We start from the raw sequence: 20,119 nt of genomic DNA, 5'->3' as shown, positions 1-20,119 counted from the left end.
ACATGGCTGGGAAGATTGATTAATTTAATTGCTCACACTTTGCTTAAGTAACATTTGAATACTTAATGTCAGGTTTGAAGGATATTACAACATTTGCTTGCACACCTTCTTCTTAAAGTGGCAGAGGGGAGATTTCTGGGGAGGGGAGGTGGGACCGTAGAGAGCCCCTTCTAAATTCTCCTTTAGAGCTAGTCTATAGGAGTCACAAGTGGGAAAGGCTGCCTCTTTTCATAAAAGCAACTAGTTACTTTTCACATTTTTCCCATCGTGATAAATCATTAATGTAATGAGGTTGGATCTTCTTCACTGAGTGGTGGTAATTTTCCCTCTGGTATCAACTATAGAGACAGCTGAGCATATTATATATTTCTGTACCCTTTAACATAATACCGTAATCGTATTGAAGTACTAGATGAGTTAAAGCTGCAATAATTTATTACAGGTTACATTCAGGCAGCATATTTGGAGGGAATTCCTGAAAGTCTCACGGAAAACCAGGTTTAAGTGGGATAATACAGAGAATACGGATTGGCTCAGAGACCATCAACATGCACCCTTTATGATACATACCCCCCTGGGATGCCAGTTTGGGTAATAGCAATATCCCCAGAAATACTAATTGACGCTTTAAGGAGAATCCTTTAGGATGGAGAATATGTCTAATTAATGCATATTCTACGTCTGTTCTAACTAAATGGGTGTACCTTACTTTAAGAAGATTTGCTATAAAAAAATTGCAATTCCAAAAACTCTGGGGTAGGTCTCCCTTAAATGACAAGAAGGATCCCTAGTGTCTTTAAAGTAGAAATTAATTTTTTTTTAAATTTCTTACACCCACTTTTTATGGAGCACATCTGCTCCATTAATTAGGACACTAGATGCCAGGTAAGTTTTGTGTTCAGTAGGTGTTTAGTAAGGCAGTGGACACTGGTTGAGTTTGTGTGGAGAAATGACCTGAATTATTTTTGGTTTGTGCACAAAGATAGATAATTTCTTCCTCTTCCCCTCTTTATGCCCACAATTGTGAATCCGTGAATAGTCCATGAATGGTGAATAAATGGCCATTAACATGCAGGCATCTGCATTTCTTCCCAGCTTTCATCTCTAAGGGTAATTTCTCTTAGACGACCAACTCTTGGCTTCTTAAGGAAGAGTTGCTTTGGTCTTTTATTTGGAAAGTCTTTCCTGGATCTTCACTACAGGAAGATGTTTCACTTTGGAGAGGGAAATCTTTAAATATTTGTCTTCCCTTTGTGGGTGAGCATTGAAAGTAGGAGCAGTGAGATGGAGTAATTTGCTTGGCTACTATAAATGCTACAAATAGTCAATGGTGCTGGCATGGAGCTGTGTGTTTTTTATTGTCAGAGATGCCATATATAATGTTCTCACAACAATGCTTAAATCTGAGAGGGAAGGGATTTAACAGAGCCACATTACTAATTTACTACCAGCAAACAGAACAGGAAAAAAAAAAGGAAGGAAAAAAAAACAAGAAAAAGAAAAAGAAAAAAGGGAAGGAAAAGCTGAGAAATGAAAGGCCTCAGATGAGACTGTACAAAACCAAGCTTTAGGATGGCGGAGTGGTACTTAATAATGGCTCTGGCATTTTGTTAGCATCTCTACAAGGAAAAATTGTTCTTAGAAAAGGATAATCTACAGTCGAATCTGATTGAAGTCAAAAGAAACATCGGTTGATTTCTTTGAGAGATGCCCGTCTGTCCCTGGGCCTGACCGCACACAATACATCCTGCCACAGTGAGTCAGATTGTCAAGGCCAGAACCAGGTGCTGGTGTTACTTGTATCCTTCTACATCAGTCATACTGCAGGGAGCAGACAATTAATTCTGGAGCAAAATTGAAAGTCAGAGGCAGAGTCTGAAAGAACAGAATGACAATAATAAAGTGCCCCTGCCTCACATTAATCTCCCTCACTTCAGGCCTGTCACAGCCGGCCTGGCTGTGACTAATGCCAGGCTTTGCATACAGTGGTCACAGACATGAGCAGCATGCTCTCTTTACAGCGCCCGCGATGTGCTTTGTTGGGTTTTTGACTCCTGTGGAATCATTGAAAAAACATAGCCGCCGGTCATAGGTGAGGGGACGAAGTTCCTTCATCATACACCTGGTGATCGATGCTTGGGATCTGGGGACTGGGCTCACAAGAGCAATGGAATCTCATTCTTCTTTCTTTTGCCCACTCTCTTCGTCTTCCTTTTGCTCTCAATCTTTCTCTCTCTCTTTTTTCCTCCTCTCTTTTTCTCCTCTCATCTTTCTCCATTCTTTCCCTCCTCCTTTCTCCTGGTTCTCCCTTCTATTTTCACCTCTCTCTCTCTCTCTCTCTCTCTCTCTCTCTCTCTCTCTCTCTCTCTATCTCTCTCTCTCTCTCTCTTTCTCTCTCACTTTCTTTCTCTCTCTCACTCTCTCTCTTCCTTTTTCTCTATCTCTCCTCTCTTTTTCTCTCTCTCTCACACACATCTCCCCTCCTTTTTCCTCTTCTTTCAGCCCTTTCCTCTTTCATCTCTCCTTCTGTTTCTTCTTCTTTCTCTTCTCCATATCTCCCTTCTTTCTCTTGCTCCACTACCTGCTCTGAGTGTACTCATCTTTCCCTTTCCTTACATCCTTCTTTGTTGTTCTCTACCCCTTCTTCTCTTTTTTTTTTTCCCCTAAGAAATATTTTAGGTGAACTCCCAACATGCAGATTTGCTTTCTAACAGACAGGCTCTTGGTAGAAACTTAAGTCATGATAGGCAGTCAGGCTGATCTAGGCCAAATTGACACACTGGTCATAAATAAATCACTGGACCCAGATGCCACACGCCCAGGAGTTTTGAAGGAGCTCAAAGGTGAAATTGTGGAACTGTTGGCCAAAAAGTGGAGTATGTCACTGCAAAGGCCACTGTGCCAGAGGATTGACAGATTGCCATTGTAACCTCCATCTATAAGGAGGCGGTTCTGGGAGCTATAGACAAGTAAGTTTCTATTCTCTCCTTGGCAAGCAAGTAGAATATGTAATAAAGTATAGGATCAGTGAACACATAAACAACGCTAACCTGTTGGAGAAAAAAAGGAAAGGGAAAGATGGTTTTTATAAGGGGAAACCATGCCTCACTGACCTGAGAGAGGATTTTTGAGAGAGTAGGTACACACATGGATAAAGGGACATCAATACATATACTTTATTTAGAATTTGAAAAAGGGCTTTCTCAAGTTTTTACTTCAAGAACCCCACCCCTTCCAAATACCATGAAACTTGGGGCAATGGTATGCCATGAATAGGGATGTGGTGTAAGGATGGGAGACAAAAGGTAGGGATTAACAGTTACTTTTCTACCTGGAGAACCAAATTCTCAAAGAAAGAGCTCTTTAAGCTATGGAAATAGCAGCATGGAAATATCCAGCCACAGAACAGAAAAAGAAATGTGGATGGTGAGATTGAGCGTGACTGTCATCTTGTATGAAGGCTCAGGACAGTGGGATGCCATGTGGAACTTCAGTCCCTGCACCTCACAAAAGACATGATAGAGCTGGGGCAGGTCTAGAGAAGGACAATGAGAAGGCTAGAATTTAGAACCAGAGGGGATTCTCAAAATTATCTGGCCTTAGGATCACAGGCTAAGCGATCTAGAAGTGGAATTTCATAGGCCATATAGTTCAAGCCTCTCATTTTACAGATGAGGAAATGGAGACGCAAAGAGGCTCAAGGGACTAATGTTATCCCCAGCCATCTAGGGGGCACAGTGGGTAGAGCATTGGGCCTACAGCCAAAAACACCTGAGTTCAGATCTAGCCTCAGATGCTTACCAGCTGTGACCTGTTATAAATCATTTAATTGTCTTCATCTGCCTTAGTTTCCTCCTCTCTAAAATAGGCATAATAAGAACACCTACTCCTTGGGGTTGTTGTAAGGATAAAAATAATTATTCATAAAGTGCCTTTGCATACCTTAAAGCTCTATAGAAATATTCCATTACATATGTATGTACTAAGTGGCAAGTTTGGGATTTGAACCTGGTCTGAATCCAAATCCTGTGCTTCTGGCCATACTACCTTTGAATTAAGGGTCTCCAAGGTGGAGAAAGGATTTCTAAATATATGAGAGCTCAATCTGAAAAAAAAAAAACAGAATTGAGAGGAACCAGGCCAAGTCTGAAAAATACAAGTGAATAGGGACTTTGGGGAAGGAGGAATGAGCATTTATGTAGTACCTACTGTGTTCCAGGTACTGTGTCTAGCATTTTATGATTATTATCTCATTTGAGCTTCACAACAACCCTGTGGGGTAGATGCTATTATTATCCCCATTTTATAGATGAGGAAACTGAGGTTTGGAGAAGTTGTGACTTGCCCAGGGTTCCACAGTTAGTAAGAGTCCAACAGTGGATTTGAACTCAGTTCCTCATGACTCCAGGTAAGGTGTTCTCTCTAGCCACTGCACCACCTACCTGCCTTAGGACAATTCTAACGTATGAGTAGGAAAAGCTCAAAGGAGATAGTTTAGGGTTAAATCATGGTTTCCTCAGCCCTCCACTAAAGTTCTCCTTGGATGCCCTATTGTGATAGCAAGGTGGTCAGCCTGGGTCTTGAAGTTCATGGCAGTAGATCCTCAATGCTGAGGGATTCTGTCAAATGGGTAAGGTGTCCAAAACACCCGTGATAATGGCAAACATAGCTATCTTCTGACAACCTGACTAACAAAGTGTGCAGAGCCTCATCACCAGGAGGTTGACTACCAAGCAATACTTTCTTTTCTGGCTCCCTAAATTCCTAAAGATCAGCTATGAAAAAGCAAGCGTAGGTATTCATGTGCATGTGCGTATGTGTTGTAAGTTGCATCAGTGGAGTACTCACTGTGATGAAATCATGTATCCTGGACACTTTATTCATGAGTTAATAAGCATACGAAATTCATTCTGAGCAGATGGGAAGGTTGGTGGTTGGTGTCATGGAGGGAACACACTCCATTTTTCCATTAACCATCCCCATCAGACAGAATCTGAAGCTGAAAAGCACATAGGAATGGCCAAGGTGAGGAGGGAGACTCAGGTTCTTATGTATGTACCTTCTCTTCATCATCCCCTTCCTTTTCTCTTCATCATCCCCTTCCTTCCTTCTAAACTTCTTCATGCAGGGACATGAACATACATACATAAAGGTTCAGTCCAAGTTTGATGTTGGCCTGGGGGTTTTCCCATACACTATAGAGCTTGCTGGCACAGGTCCAATAAGATATTAGCTAACAAGCTTGAAGAATTATTTTGACTTATGTTGACATGACATAATACACCCAAGGAGCTACTGGTAACATGGCCATACCTCAATGATATGAACTAACTGATTGGAAATGTCAACTATTAGGATTAGTCACATTTTAAAACAGGGTACTCTGGAATACTGAAAACTTCCAGGACCCCAAAAGTCCCTCTATCACTAATGGTAGAAATCTAGAAATCAGAAAAGATGAGTAAAGGAGATATTTGGGCATAGAGACCCTGACATCCTCATAGCCACTTACTTGCTGTTCTCTCCCTACATTCCCATATTGATTAACCAACTTTGTATGACTAGCAAAGAGAAAGAAACACTGTCCCTACATCCAAGCTTGTTGGGTACTAATCCAGAGGCAGGTTGGTCTTGTACTTTTCTAGACACACTAACTTACTTGCTCTACAAAATACTCTCATTATCTTTGGCAGAACTGGGTGCCATTAATTTTGTCATATTTTGTGTAATCAGTAAATAGTTCAGCATTTAAGGTTCAGTGTAATTGCTCCCCCAAAGCAAAGCATCTATGTAAAATTTATTGCGATGGACTGGACCCTTTCACAGGAATAGTAGAAATATTCCAGAAGGAGTTACTGAATCACTGAAAAGTTTACAAATGAGTAGTTTTAGAGGAGAGAAAAACAAACAAACAAACAAAAATAATAAGGAGTGATAAAGCCAATCTATGAAGAAATGGTTTGTGTCATGTTAGCACCCTTGGCTCATCTAAGTGGATGGGTATCCTGGAGAAGGAAGGGTTACCAGTTCCATAAGATTATTAGATTACCCAGATCTCAGTCCCAGAGGTCCTCAAAGGACCCTGGTGACTTTTAGAACCAAGAGCAATGGGTAAAAGACATACAAAATCATTTAGGATTGATGTCAGAAACAATATCCCAGCCACTGATCTCTCCAGAAGTAGAACTTGCTTCCTTGGGAGATCATGGCCACTCCCCCTTCCTAGAGCTGTTCAAGCAGAGGCTGGATGCTAAATTGTCAGAAATATTGTAGAGGGGATTCTTTTTTGGGGGGGGGGGATTGGTTGGACTAGATGATGGTTGAGGTCCCTTCCAATTTATAAATTCTGTGATTCATTGACACCAGCAAAATCTTCTCTCAGTACTCATTATTCCTTTTGTTGTTGTTGTCGTATCAGCATAATTTAAATAATTGTATTGTTCAAACCCAATTGAACGATAATTTATTAAATAACTATTATATACAACATAATCTTACAAGTACCAGAGAGAGGAGGACTGGATTTGAGATATTGTAGGTAAGGAAATTCCCTCAACCAACGCAGCTGATAATCCTGAAGAGATGCCTCCAGCCTTGAGAGGTTGTGACTTTTCAAAGTCCCATAGACAGTACACATCTTGAAGCAGAACTGATGTCCAGGTCTTCCTGGTTTGGAGACCAACCCTCTATTTGCCACATTACATTTCCTCTCATGTTGATATTTTATACCCAGCAGAACACAAGCCACTTGACAAAAAACAAAACAAAAACAAACCCAATCCAAAACACAAAATGGACCCTTCCCTCAAGTAATTTACATTCAACTGGGTATTAAATATCAATGACAATTTTAAAAACATACATATTTCAAATGAAGGCTGGTTTCCCTCCTATTAGAGAAAGACATGGTACAAATAAATAATATAGTAATAATGATGGGCTTTTATCTAGATATCTTCTGAAGATTCTCTCTCTCTCTCTCTCTCTCTCTCTCTCTCTCTCTCTCTCTCTCTCTCTCTCTCTCTCCATAACATGAAGGTAAGGGAAGAGCTAGCATGCTGGATGCCAGAGCAGGATCCAAAAATATCTTAAGAGGTCAGAATATTGGTTAGCACCTAAAAATATGAATTTTTCTTTGTTCTGTTATTTTCAGTCATGTCTGATTCTCTGTAACCCCACTTGGAGTTTTAGCAGAGATACAGGAGTGGCTTGCCATTTCCTTCTCTAACTCATTTTACAGATGAGGAAACTGAGACAAATGGGACAAAGGGACTTGCCCAGGGTCATACAGTTAGTAAGTGTCTGAGGCCAGATTTGAACTCTGAAGATAAGTCTTCTTGATTCCAGGCCCAGTACTCTTAGCTATAGAAAATGAAAGGAAAAACAAATGCTAGGGATAAAGGCAAAGTTTTTACTTTAGGTTCAAAAGAATCCCACCTCAGTATAAGATTGGGAAGGCATAGGTAGACAGCAATCTGACTTTAAAATAATTGGGATTTTTTTTTTTTGGTGGGCTCAATATGAATTGGCAGTGGCAATAAGTTGGCAAGGTCAATAAGGCTAATTTTTTTTTTTTTAAGCGAGGCAATTGGGGTTAAGTGACTTGCCCAGGGTCACACAGCTAGTGAGTGTTAAGTGTCTGAGGCCGGATTTGAACTCAGGTACTCCTGGCTCCAGGGCTGGTGCTCTATCCATTGCGCCACCTAGCTGCCCCAATAAGGCTAATTTGACTTGGGGCTGTATTAAGAGATGTTTCTCTTCCAGGTAGGTGGCCACCAGCGTGATAAAGGCCTACAAGTACATGCCATCTTAGAACTGACTTCCGGAACTGGGTATGTTCAGCCTAGAGATTCAATTAAAAAAATAAAAGAAACTTGCGTGAAAGAGGGAATAGACATTTTATTTGACCCCAGGGGGCAGAAATAAAAGCAGAGTTTGGAAGCTGTTTAAAAAAAAAAGCTTGGTATAATGAACAACTTTTGAACAATTCAAGAATAATTCAATATATTCAGAGTGCAATGGCCACCTCAAGAGGGAGAAAGTTATCCTCACTGGAAGAACATTAAACAAAGGCAGGGTGATCACTTATGGGATGTGGAGTTCTGGGAAATCTTTGTTGGACCTGGGTTGTGCTAGGTGGCCAATGAGGTCTCTTCCAGTTCTAAATCTATGATCCTTTGAACTGGCTTTTGGTCTCTCCAGCAGGAGAATTGACCTAAACATATCCCCAAAACATCACATCTCAAACTTTTTTTAAAAATACCTTTCAGAGGTAACACTTATACATTTGTTAGGTTCTCTTCAATACCTCTCTTCAGTGTTGTTCTTCCCTGTTTTGCTTCTGTGTGGGTTGCAGATATATGCTGTGTCTGGCGTTCCTCCAATTCAAATATAGAAAATGTACATTCGTACAGTAGCTGCTAGAATCGTTTTTATTTGAATCCCGGCATGGGGGAAACACTCATTTAATGTCTTGTTAGGCAAAGGAGTCGTTCCAAGAGCTTCCGTAAAGAAGGTACTTAACTAATTTCCTGTATTTATATAACATGGCATCCGCCTCTTCCCCTCACCCCCCACCCCAATACTCTCAGCCAAGGAAATGGCTGGAAATAGAATTTTCCCCCAGGAAGCAATCAATGGCTGACTTCTTTTCTCACACATTCAGAGATACTGCTCTTGGAGTATGGCCCATTCCTTAGACTAACACCAACAGCCTCAGATCACCCAAGCATGGCCTATAGGTCTCAAGTAGCACTGAGTTTCTTGTCTTAGTTATGTCATTTGTTGGAAACAAAGTCTATTTCGCCTCCAGACCAAAACTGGTTTCTTTATCACTTTCTCTGACAATCTTAGAAAGGATTTATCTAACTATCTATTTTTGTTAATTCTCACACTTGTTTGCATTGGTATTCCAAAGCAATGTGGTTTCTTAGAAATGTTTATAGGGCCAGGAAACCTAGAGAATGCAGGTCAGTCTAGTAAAATAAAGTGTTATGGGGCAGGAAATGCTAGCAAATGTTTAAAACTGGCTCTCAAAAAAGAATTGCATACACAATACACATTTAAGTTTAATATATATTCTTAACATGTTCTCCATCATTTTTTCAGTCCAGACAATCAACAAAACAATCATTCAAACCCCAATTCATAACATTTGCTGATTTCTGAGGTGTCAATGCTCACCTTGAACATTTAGCCATTGGTTTTTGGGGAGCCATGAATCCAGTTCACCCTTGGTTAAAAAAATAAAGTCCTACCCTTGGGCTCAAAAACTCAACTACACAAGTATAGGACAGAGAAGACAAAGTTAAACCACTGTTTGTGTGAGAAAAAAAATCAATTCAATGAACTAAAAATGTTTAAACTGAAAAAGGGAAGACATAAGGGACTCCCAATAGCTGTCTTCCAGTATTTGATAGGCTGTCATGTAGAAGAGGGATTAGACTTGTTCTGTTTGGCCCCAGAGGGCAGAGCTAGGATCAATGCATAGAAATTGCTGAGAGGCAGAAACTTTCCAACAATTAGAGTCAATTCAAAGTAAAAAACAACAACAACAACACACACACAAATTAAACAACAACAACAACAAAGTGTGATGATCCTACTAGCAATACCATGGGGGGGGGGCGGCTTCAGATCAAGGCTGAGGAACCCAGTGGTCAGGGATTCATGCCCAGTTACTGATTGGTCTAATGGTATCTTCAGTCCCTTTTAGCTCAGAGATTTGGGGATTCTGTGAAATTGTTTTCACAGACTCATATCCTGAGCCTAATGAATTTAATTAATAAAATGTGTTTCATGTACTATATCATGGTGGAAGGTTACATATCAGTCTAGCTTCGTATCTGGGATACTGATATCATCTCTGAAGCCTCCTGTTTCCCCTGGCAAACCCAGCTGAGAATGAATGTGTTATGTACCTGGCATTGCCTCTTTATAGAATCCATGCAAACTCAACTCTTGTGCCCAAGTAGATTTATGTTATTCCTTGATCATAAATGGAAAGGCATTTTGTAGGTTTCAGTGCACAAAAATGATGAAGGTAGAAGATCAAGAGTTCCTCATACATTCTTGAATGGCAAAGATTTGAGTAAAATATAAACAAAACCATTTCACTGGAAAGTAAAATTATTTTTCAACCAAATAATTGTTTTGTCTATATAATACTGAATAAGGCAATGTAAGTGGAAGTGTTGTAAAATATATGTGTGTATGTGTGTGTATACACACACATATATGGGTGAGTGTATTGTTGTTGTTCAGTCATTTTTTAGTTGTGTCTGACTCTTTGTGACCTTATTTGGGGTTTTCTTGGCAAAGATACTGGAATAATTTGCTATTTCTTTCTCTAGCTCATTTTACAATTGAGAAAACTGAAGCAAACAGTTAAGTGACTTGCCCAGGCTCACACAGTAAGTGCCTGAGATCAAATTTGCACACACACACACACACACACACACACACACACACACACACACACACACTAGCAAAAGTATGATAGCACTTTTCATATTAATCAGATTACTCTTCTTTGTTCAGTTGAATTCTCACTTGACAAGCATTTATTAAGCTATATATCTAAGCATGGGGGATAAAAAAGATAGGCAAAAAATGTTAATTAGACTTCAATAGAATAATCTAATGCTTAAGGATATTTCCCCTTTAAATATAAAATTGTGCATATATCAATATTTTTTTTATTTGCATGACATTTTTTGTATCAAACCAAGCTAAATTCCCTTTATTTTACTGCAAACTTTCCTTGACACTTTCTACCAAGCTGTAAGCACATGATCATTTCCCCAGGAATAATTTAGATACCCCCAACCTTCCCTTTGATGGTATCAGAAAGTAACATCATCAATTTTAGCATCGCATCCTTCCAAAAATGCAGATTTCAGCTCATCCATAGTTTCATATTTTTTGCAATTTTCATTGAAATCCCTCCATAGAGTTCCACAGGGAGACTCATTCATTGTACTGGAGGTTTTACCTTGGATCTTGATACTATCTGTGTCCTGACCTTAACTGTGGGTATATCCCAACCAAGGCTCTATCCTGGGATCTCTCCTCTCTCTATAGATAACCTTTCTCTCAGTGATCTCATAAGCTGCTTTGAATTCAATTATCTTCTCTATGAATATGATGCATCTATCTATCTATCTATCTATCTATCTATCTATCTATCTATCTATCTATCTATCTATCTATCTATCATGTCAGTCTATCATCTATCTCTCCATCATCCATCACTTATCTATCAGCTATCTATCATCCATCTCTCTCTCATCTATCTATCATTCAATCATTGGTCTGTTTGTCTGTCTGCCTATTTGTCTAGCATCACTCTATCTACTATCTTTCCTGAGCTCAAGTCCCATATCACCAACTGTCTATTGTACATTTTAAACTGAATGTCCCACATCAGACATCTCAAATTCAGCCCATCCTATACAGAGCTCAATACCCTCACCCCCAAATCCTACCTCTCTTCTTAACTTCCCTATTTCTGTCGAGGATACCACAAACTTTCTGGTCACTCAGGTTTGCAACCTTGGAATTATCCTCAACTCTTCATTATCCCTCATCCTTCTGATCAAGTCATTTGGCAAGCTTTGTCCGTTCTACCTTCAGAACTCTTCTTGCATCTATAACCTCCCCCTTCCCACCTTATACAATCACTCCCTAAGTTCAGTTTCTGATCACTTCTGGCTTGGATCACTGAAATAAGCCTCTTAATTGGTTTCTCTCTCTCAAGTTCCCCCTTCCCTGATCCATCCTCCACACTAATGCCAATGTGATTTTCCTTGAGCATTGGTTTGATCATGTCACACACCCCCACACCCCCCTTTGCAAAGCTCCAATGGATCTTCCCATAAGGCCAAGAAGATAAATTCCCCATTTGAAGCTCTTCATGATCTGGCTCCAGCCTCCCTTTGAAGGCTTATTATGCATTTTCCCCTTTCCACACACTCTTTATTCCAGTCAAACTGGTCTTTTTGCTGTTCCTCGTAGATGTCACTCCACATTCATGTCCTTGCTATAGTCTCTTCCCCTTGCCTGGAGGTTTCCTTCTCTTCACCTCTGACTGTTAGAACCCCAAGTGTTGTCCCAGTACCAGTTCCTCCAGCAGCCCTTTCCTGATCTTCCTAGATAGCAGGACTTTCCCACACAATTGTATACATCCTTTATTTGCTTGAATTCATTTCTCATGATAGAAGACACATGTCTTGAAGGCAGGAACAGTATTATTTGTTTACTTTGTATGCCTACTACTTAGCACAGTGCCCAGCACTTAGTAGGTGCTTAATAAATACCGAATTGCTTTATTACTGTTTAGGTGTAAATGAATAGCCCAAGCCATCTATAGCATTCCTTCCTGTACAAATGCCTCAGTTTGTTTTCTATGTATATATATACTTCCTTTTTGTATAATAAGGGGAATGGAGAACAATTATGTTTATTAAGCTCTCTCTAATGTACTGAGTTTTTAAACATTATCTCATTTGATCTTCACAACAACCTATTTTAGAGTTGAGCAAACTGAAGCTTCTTAAATGTATTGTATTTATCTTCTAGAAATACACCAAATCATATTTATACCCTTCATATGCCTTTCCATTGTCTTTTGGGTCAATGATCCTTAATTTTGGTTCTTTAGAGATTGTTATATTCTATGATTTGCCACCATATGGTATCACTGAAAGACTCTGAGTACTAAAAAATATGGGCTTTTGTTATAAAGAGAAAGATATTTAGTGTTTTAAGATGTAATATACAGGGGACAGCTAGGTGGCACAGTGGATAAAGCACCAGCCCTGGATTCAGGAGGACCTGAGTTCAAATCTCACCTCAGACACTTGACACTAGCTGTGTGGCCCTGGGCAAGTCACTTAACCCTCATTGCCCTGCAAAAAAAACCCCAACAACCCAAAAAACAAACAAACAAATGTAATGTACAGTTTCCCAAATGCAATCCAGCCTCTTCTTTCCCCCTTATTTAATTATGGGTCCAGTTCTTTGTGTATGCACCAGCAGTAATTGCCTAAGATATACACACTGATTGACCAGTTCTCTGGTCCACTGAAGAATAAAATTTCTGAAAGACTGCCTATTACCTTCACATACCTTCATTAACAATGCCCTCAGTACATGTGTAGACTATTCTCAGGATGATTCTGTGGGGATGAGAAAGCAGCTATATGGGTGAGTAGTTTTCAATATTTTCTCAATTTCATTTTTTTTTTGGTTTAGTAACATTTTTATTGGGAAGAACCACAGAAACCATCTAGTCCAACCAACGCCCTCAACAGAACAGATAAGGAAACTGAGGACCAGGGAATGTCCAAGGTCTTACAGATAGTTTGGCCAGAAACCCTGAGGGCCCCCCCCATTTATCTATCTAATCTATCTATCTATCTAATCTATCATCTATCATGTATTTATTTATCTATTCATTCATTTTCTTTCTGACTAGGTAAAAGAGGCCTTCCATCCTTAATCACTAAATGTGTTATTTCAGGCAAACAGAGGTCTGTGAACAGCCTTAGCTTAAAGAGGCCAAGGTCTCCCATTGCACTAGAGCCATCTTCAGTTGTCCTGATGTATATTTTACTACTTGACCCACATGGCTCCAGAGGAGAGAATGAGGCTGGTAACTTTGCACAGCCCTGCCTCGCTTAAATGTCACGCAAGTCATGATATCACCTTCCCAATATCATGGTCCACCTTGAGAATGAAGAACAAAGAACAACAGATAGTTTCAAAGGCAAGATATGAACAGAAGCCCTCTGATTCCTCTTTGCACTGCATCATGCTGACAGCCTCCTCTCTTTTTTAGGTATTTTGAGAATCAGTATCACCAATGCCTTCTAGACCAGTATTTGTGGGTTTTGATAATGTGCTATGTGGCTATATTACCTTGGGGAAAATGGGGACAGAAATGGCTTAGAATATCAGTGAAGGGATATAAAATCATGTACCTTCTTTTAGCATTATTGATTAGGAGTATGGAACACTAAGAACCCCTTTTTCCCCCAGTAAAAATTAGATCATGCAACTAAGTGGCATGGTGGGTAGTACACTGGGCTTGGAGTTAGGATGTCCTGAGTTCAAATATGACCTCAGACACTTACTAGCTGTGTGACTCTGGGTAATTTAGTTTCTTTTTGCCTCAGTTTCCTAATTTGTAAAATGGAAATGATAATGGCACCTCCTTCCCAGGGCTGTTATGTGGATAAAATGAGATAATATTTGTAAAGCACTTTGCAAACTTAACATGCTATATAACTGCTAGTTTAGTGAGGTGTGTTTTTTTCCCCATTGTACCATATTCCTCTCTCCTCATCTCCATCAGAGATCCCATTATTTCCAGCATTCTGACAGCTCAGTTCTGGCCCTCCCAGGTGACTTCACTTTTAGCACAAGGTGTTAATAGAATCACTGAAACAGCTCTGAAGGTAACCAGAGAGGTCTTCTTGTCCAAGCCCTTCATTTTATATCTAAAGAAGGTGAGGCCCAGTGATGTGACTTTGTCCAGTCACACAGGTATTTATTAAGTAAGCATCAGAAATAGGATTAGAACCCAGCTTATGTGACTTCAGAGACAGTGTTCATCCTCCCATTCCATAAAAGCCTATGTGCTGGGGGGGGGAATATGCATGCATGGATCAGTAACAGCCTTGAAAGGGAAAACTTCCCATCCCCAGAAGATGCTTCAGGGTCCTAGAAGATTCCAAAGCCACAGACTGATGAGATGGACACCAGAACCCAGAAAGCCAAAATGTTCCTTCTCCTTTAAGAAAACCCTCTTCTTTTGTACCATTGCAAACATGACGGCATTTTTTGGCGGGAATGGCGAGCTATTTTGTGTATGTGTGAATTAGAACTTTGATAGACAGAATAAGCTGCAATCCAATTCTAAACTATAGATTTTCAAGCAGATTGATGCAACAAATTGTTAGCAAATAGCAGTTTGCAATTTGATGCTAATTAGACATAAGGCAAATATGTGGCGTGACAAATTAACAGCAAACCATACTGTGGAGGGTGAGCAAGAGCTGGCACAGAGCGCACTCGGTTTTGCATAGCTCCTTGTCTTAGCCGAGGAGGCCCGAGCCAGCTCCCCTTCCCCGGAAACAGGAAACCAGAGCAGAGATCACAAGCATCCTCCAATAACTTTAATTGCATATTTCAAATGCTTCCCTCTCCTTTCATGCTGGCAAGGAGGATCTCCTCTTCTCTCTATCTGAGGGGATCATCAAGTGTTCTAGGAATCATCTGTGAGAAGCTCAGACCCTACCATTTCAAGTCTGTCTCTCACCACCCGCTACAGGACCCCACAGGTCATGCCCCAAGTCCTTAAATACCAGCATACCAAAAACCACAACCGGGAGAAATAAAATGTGCCTTGTGTCCAAACGATCTTTGCTGAATTTCTTGTCCATTTTGATTGCATTTGGGAACCTTTGAAATTATGATTTTCATTCATCTTTTGTTGTTGTTGGAGGACAATAGCATCTCTGCTTAGGTCCATAAGGTCTAATGGTGCTTAAAATTTTATTCAACCTCCTCACAACATTTGGAAGGATGAGTTGAAAATTCCAGCTATTCAATAGGTTCTTTAAGGTAGTACATTGGACCATGGTGGCCAGAGATAGGGAGGAATATTAAGAGAGACCTGAGAATAGGGTCATAGGATTTGAGGCTTGAAGGGACCATAGAAGCCTGTTCCTCTCATTTTACAGATGGGAAAACTTAGGACCAAAGGAGAAAAGTGATTTTCCCAAGGTTATCCAAGTCAGTAGCCAAGCCAGCATTCAAACCTATATCCTCTGAATTCAAATGTAATGGTTATTTCATTACATTTTGCTGACAGGGCCAGGAAAAGGGGGAAAAAATGGACTCCAGCTGTTAAGGAGACAGCAGAGTAGACTCCAGGTGTCGATTAATTAATCCTGTGTTCCCCAAACACCTATTAGGTATCCAGTTTTGTTCTCAGTTGGGGCAAGGGAAGAAATACAAGACATAGTTCCTGCCCTCACAGAACCCATAGTCTATAGAGTGAAAGAAGACCACACACATGACTGTTATATGATTAAGTGTCAAAACAATTGATGTAGACAGACAATTAGAGGGTAAGCCAGAATTGAATCAGGTGTTAATTGTGGGAAATTTAAAGCCAAGAGGAGAAGGGAGATGGCTTCCTGGTGAAGGAAGGTTCTAGCTGAGTTGAAGCTGAGAATTTGAAGAAGTACGATTTGGGGATGAGAATGGGCAGAAAATAAGGAATCACTTCAGCCTCAGGGACAAGGGCAGGCCAAGTTTTAAGGCTGATCATGAGAACAAGATGCATGGTGGGTGGAGGAGGGGTGGGGGAAGCCTGGCCAGAGCAGAGGTAAGTTGCTGGGGAAGTGTGATAGAGGAGTAAGAATATGGAACCTGGGGTCAGGGGACCTGGATTCAAATTTTACCTTTTGATACTTGCTAACTGTGTGACCCTTGGCAAATCACTTAAACACATCTATGCCTCAGTTTCCTCAATTGCAAAACGGATATAATGAAACATGCCACCTACTTCACAGAAGCATGAAGAAGGTAATTTTTTTTAAAACCTAGAAGTATTATCTAAATTTGAATTATTGGTGATGCTATCATTATCATCATCATTATTGTTATGGGGGAAAATTGGTGGTGGTGGTGGGTCCTTGGGTATTCCTCTTTAAAGAATGACACCGGGCAGCTAGGTGGCACAGTGGATAGAGCACCGGCCCTGGATTCAGGAGTACCTGAGTTCAAATCCGGCCTGAGACACTTAACACTTACTAGCTGTGTGACCCTGGGCAAGTCACTTAACCCCAATTGCCTCACTAAAAAAACCAAAACAAAACAAAAAAACAAAAAACAAAAAAAAAGAATGACCCTCTCACATACAAATCTCCTACAGGAGATAGGCAAAAGCTTTTATAGATGATAAATGGGGTGATTACCTGACAATGGAAAGTTCCCTTTGGGCATGGGGGAAAGCTTGCATGAGGTGGTGGTCCTGACTTCTGGAGTTATTTCTGTTCCCTTTTGGTGATCAGGCCGCAGCCACACCTAATGGGCTTATCCCCCTTACTTGTTAGGTGTGTCAGTCCTGATAGCTTTGCTTCTCAAGAAGCCTTACCCCAGACCCATCTCCTTTCGTCTAGCTGGCCAGTTTAAACTTCAGAAGTCCCAAATTCCTTGGTATATCCATCCCAACCCCAAAACAATCATCATCACCCCCAACCCCATAACAACCATCATCATCATCACCCCCCCATCTTAATCATCATCTTTCTTTTCATACAGAGTTCAGATAGAAATAGTGCTGGGACATATCACTATCTGACTATTGTTCTTTTATGTTTAATGCTTGATGGATTAGGAGGCCAGAGAGAAGGGATGTGGAAGGATGTGAGAGATGAGGCCAGATCAAAGAGTGTCTCAAATGCTGCAAGTCCCTGGTCAAAGCTGGCCTTCCTTAAGTGTGGGTGGGGATGTCACCTGTGGGATGCTGGAAGGCTAAAGGTATCCTCTGACTTGAGGCTCCTAGTAGGTGATAAAATCTGATGCGGTAGCTAACATTCCCACAGTTACTCTCAAATCTGGGTAAAAGCTTGGTAATTGTTTGCCCAAAGGCCCATCTACTGGGTGTCTGGGAGAGAGAAATCTAAGGTCAGATCATCATCATCATCACCCGATCACCTTTTTAGTGCGTATCCTGGGGATCCAGTAGCTTTTAAAAATTCATCCTCTTGTATTCTTCATCTTTTAGAAGGCTCTGCACAGCAGCTGCTCATTAGAAGCCACATTATAGAGGGGGTCTCTCCCCTCCCTTGAACATTTGGTGTCCTTGTATGAAAGGGCTTTTCCTAATGTAATATGTAAACTTCAAGAAACCCCTCCTATCCTTATGGGTAATAGCAGCAGCAGCAACTACAACAACAACAGCTAGTGTTTATATGGTTCTTTAAGGTTTGCAAAACACTTTGCAAATATCTTGTTTTATCTTCACAACAAACCCTCAGTGGTGGGTGCTATCATTATCCCCATTTTACATATGAAGAAACTGAGGCTCAGGGAGGTTAAATAACTTGTCCAGTGTCGCATAGCTAGTAAATGTCTAAGGCCAGACTTGATACTCAGGTGGAAGGGTTTGGATTTTGTGTGTTTATTTTGTTTTTTAAATGGCTCAGTTCCCTTCCCCCCCCCCCAGTCATTTAAGTGATTGGAATTAGAAAGATCTAGGTTCAAATCCTAATTTGGACACTGTGAGAGGATATAACAGTCAGTCATACTACTCCTGACCTGTTTGTAGGACAAAGGTCTCAGATCCCCTCCTCCCCCTCTGGCTAACAAAATCACAGGGTTCAAGAAGCCCTGGTCTCAATAAGGTCTGATCTGGAGTTGTATACATATAAAGAAGAATAAGGTTCACTCCTGAGTTATGCCCATATAACAAAGAACTGATTAGGAATGGGAATACTGTGTTCTGATTAGCTAGTTTTTGCACGTAGATTATAATAACTCTTGAGTAATCAGACCAATGATGAAAAATGGGAGGGTCCATTCAAGTTAGGGACTAGGGTATAAAACAGGGCCTTTGAGCCCCCTTTCTTTGCACCCACTAGTTGCACACTAGAGTGCCTCCTCACAAGAATGAGATAAAAGAGCCTTTGTCACATCGATGCTGAGTTCCTGAAATTTATTGAGAAGAGGATTGTTTTCCCTCACAGACACTTACTAGCTATGTGACCTGACCCTGAGCAAGTCACTTAGATCTCTCCAAGCCTCAGTTTCCTCATTTGTAAAATTAGGGGAGTTGGACTCAATGACCTCTAAGGTCACTTTCAGCTCTAAATTTATGATCCTTTGAAATCACCATCTCATTGTTATGCAATCTCAGGATGATTTTGCAAGCACTCAAAAACAGCAGCAAAGCCCAGTGCTTGGCTATCAGATTTTAAACAGATTATAATAACTCAACAATGGCTACAATTGGGTAAGAATCTCTTCGATCCAACTCCTTTCCCTGCCTGCTGCATTTGCTCTGTATTTTCTGATGAGTTTTTCTCAAGGTTACTTTCTTGCTAGGGCATCTGCCATATTTATACTTCAAAGTATCTTTAGGTCATTAATTACTAAAAGATGCTAGATTATGAATTCTTGAGTACTTTTTGGCTTTCCAAATCTTCCTTTTTATAGAGAACAAAAATAAAATGACTGTCGGGTTCAAGGTTATTATTTGATTCAAATGAAATGGGAAAACAAAATATTGACATTTTTCTTCTCCAAATATGGTCCTAAAGTTGTAGGCAGGACTTGGGAAGTGTTCAAACCTTCTGTGGTTCTAGGAGCAGATGTAATTCTGGGAGGAAAACAAATGAAGGGGGAAAAGTCACAGTGAGCTACTTAGGAAAATGATGTTTAATTTCTTACTTAAGCCCTCTGGGGAATTTCTTCAGACAGTTTTGAGAAAGATCAATAACCAAATGTTGCCAAGAATTTCTTTTCCATGCAATTCTTTATTTAAACACTCTATTCTGGCCACCCCTCCGTACAGACTGAGCTACTTCTGGGGTGAGTGTGAGGAAGGCCCTGGGGGCTAGGAGTTAACTGGAAGCATGAGGCTCTCATTCTCTGCACATCTCTGTCATTATTATCCATACTTCACCAAACAATATCCTGGTTCCCTGAATTAATTTGTCACCCTCCCAGCCCCTCACTTAGCTCCTTTGTCCTACAGAGGGACAAATTTCCAGGAAACAGATAATTAGCTGAGAGTATCCTGACCCTTCCAAGGTTTACCATCTGCTTTCCTTCTGCTGCTGATGTTAGACCTAAAGCTTGAAAATCTGTTAACTCTGACCTCTCTAAAAAGCTGCACAGTCTGAGTAAGGGGTTCATAGTCAATTGATTTGTGAGAATGGCTGGTTGTTCAGGTAGGCCAAGGTTTAACAAAAATCATTATTTAAGCTTTGTGATTTCAGACAAATCCTTGCCTCTCCCAGACTATAATTCTTCATTGGTAAAATTGGGTGGGGTGGTGGGGATTGGGGGGTGTGAGGCGGACCTGATCATCTCTGAGACCACT

The sequence above is a fragment of the Dromiciops gliroides genome, chromosome 2, assembly GCF_019393635.1.
Source record: "Dromiciops gliroides isolate mDroGli1 chromosome 2, mDroGli1.pri, whole genome shotgun sequence".
Lineage (NCBI taxonomy): Eukaryota > Metazoa > Chordata > Mammalia > Microbiotheria > Microbiotheriidae > Dromiciops > Dromiciops gliroides.
Note: the sequence above shows the minus strand (reverse complement) of the source record.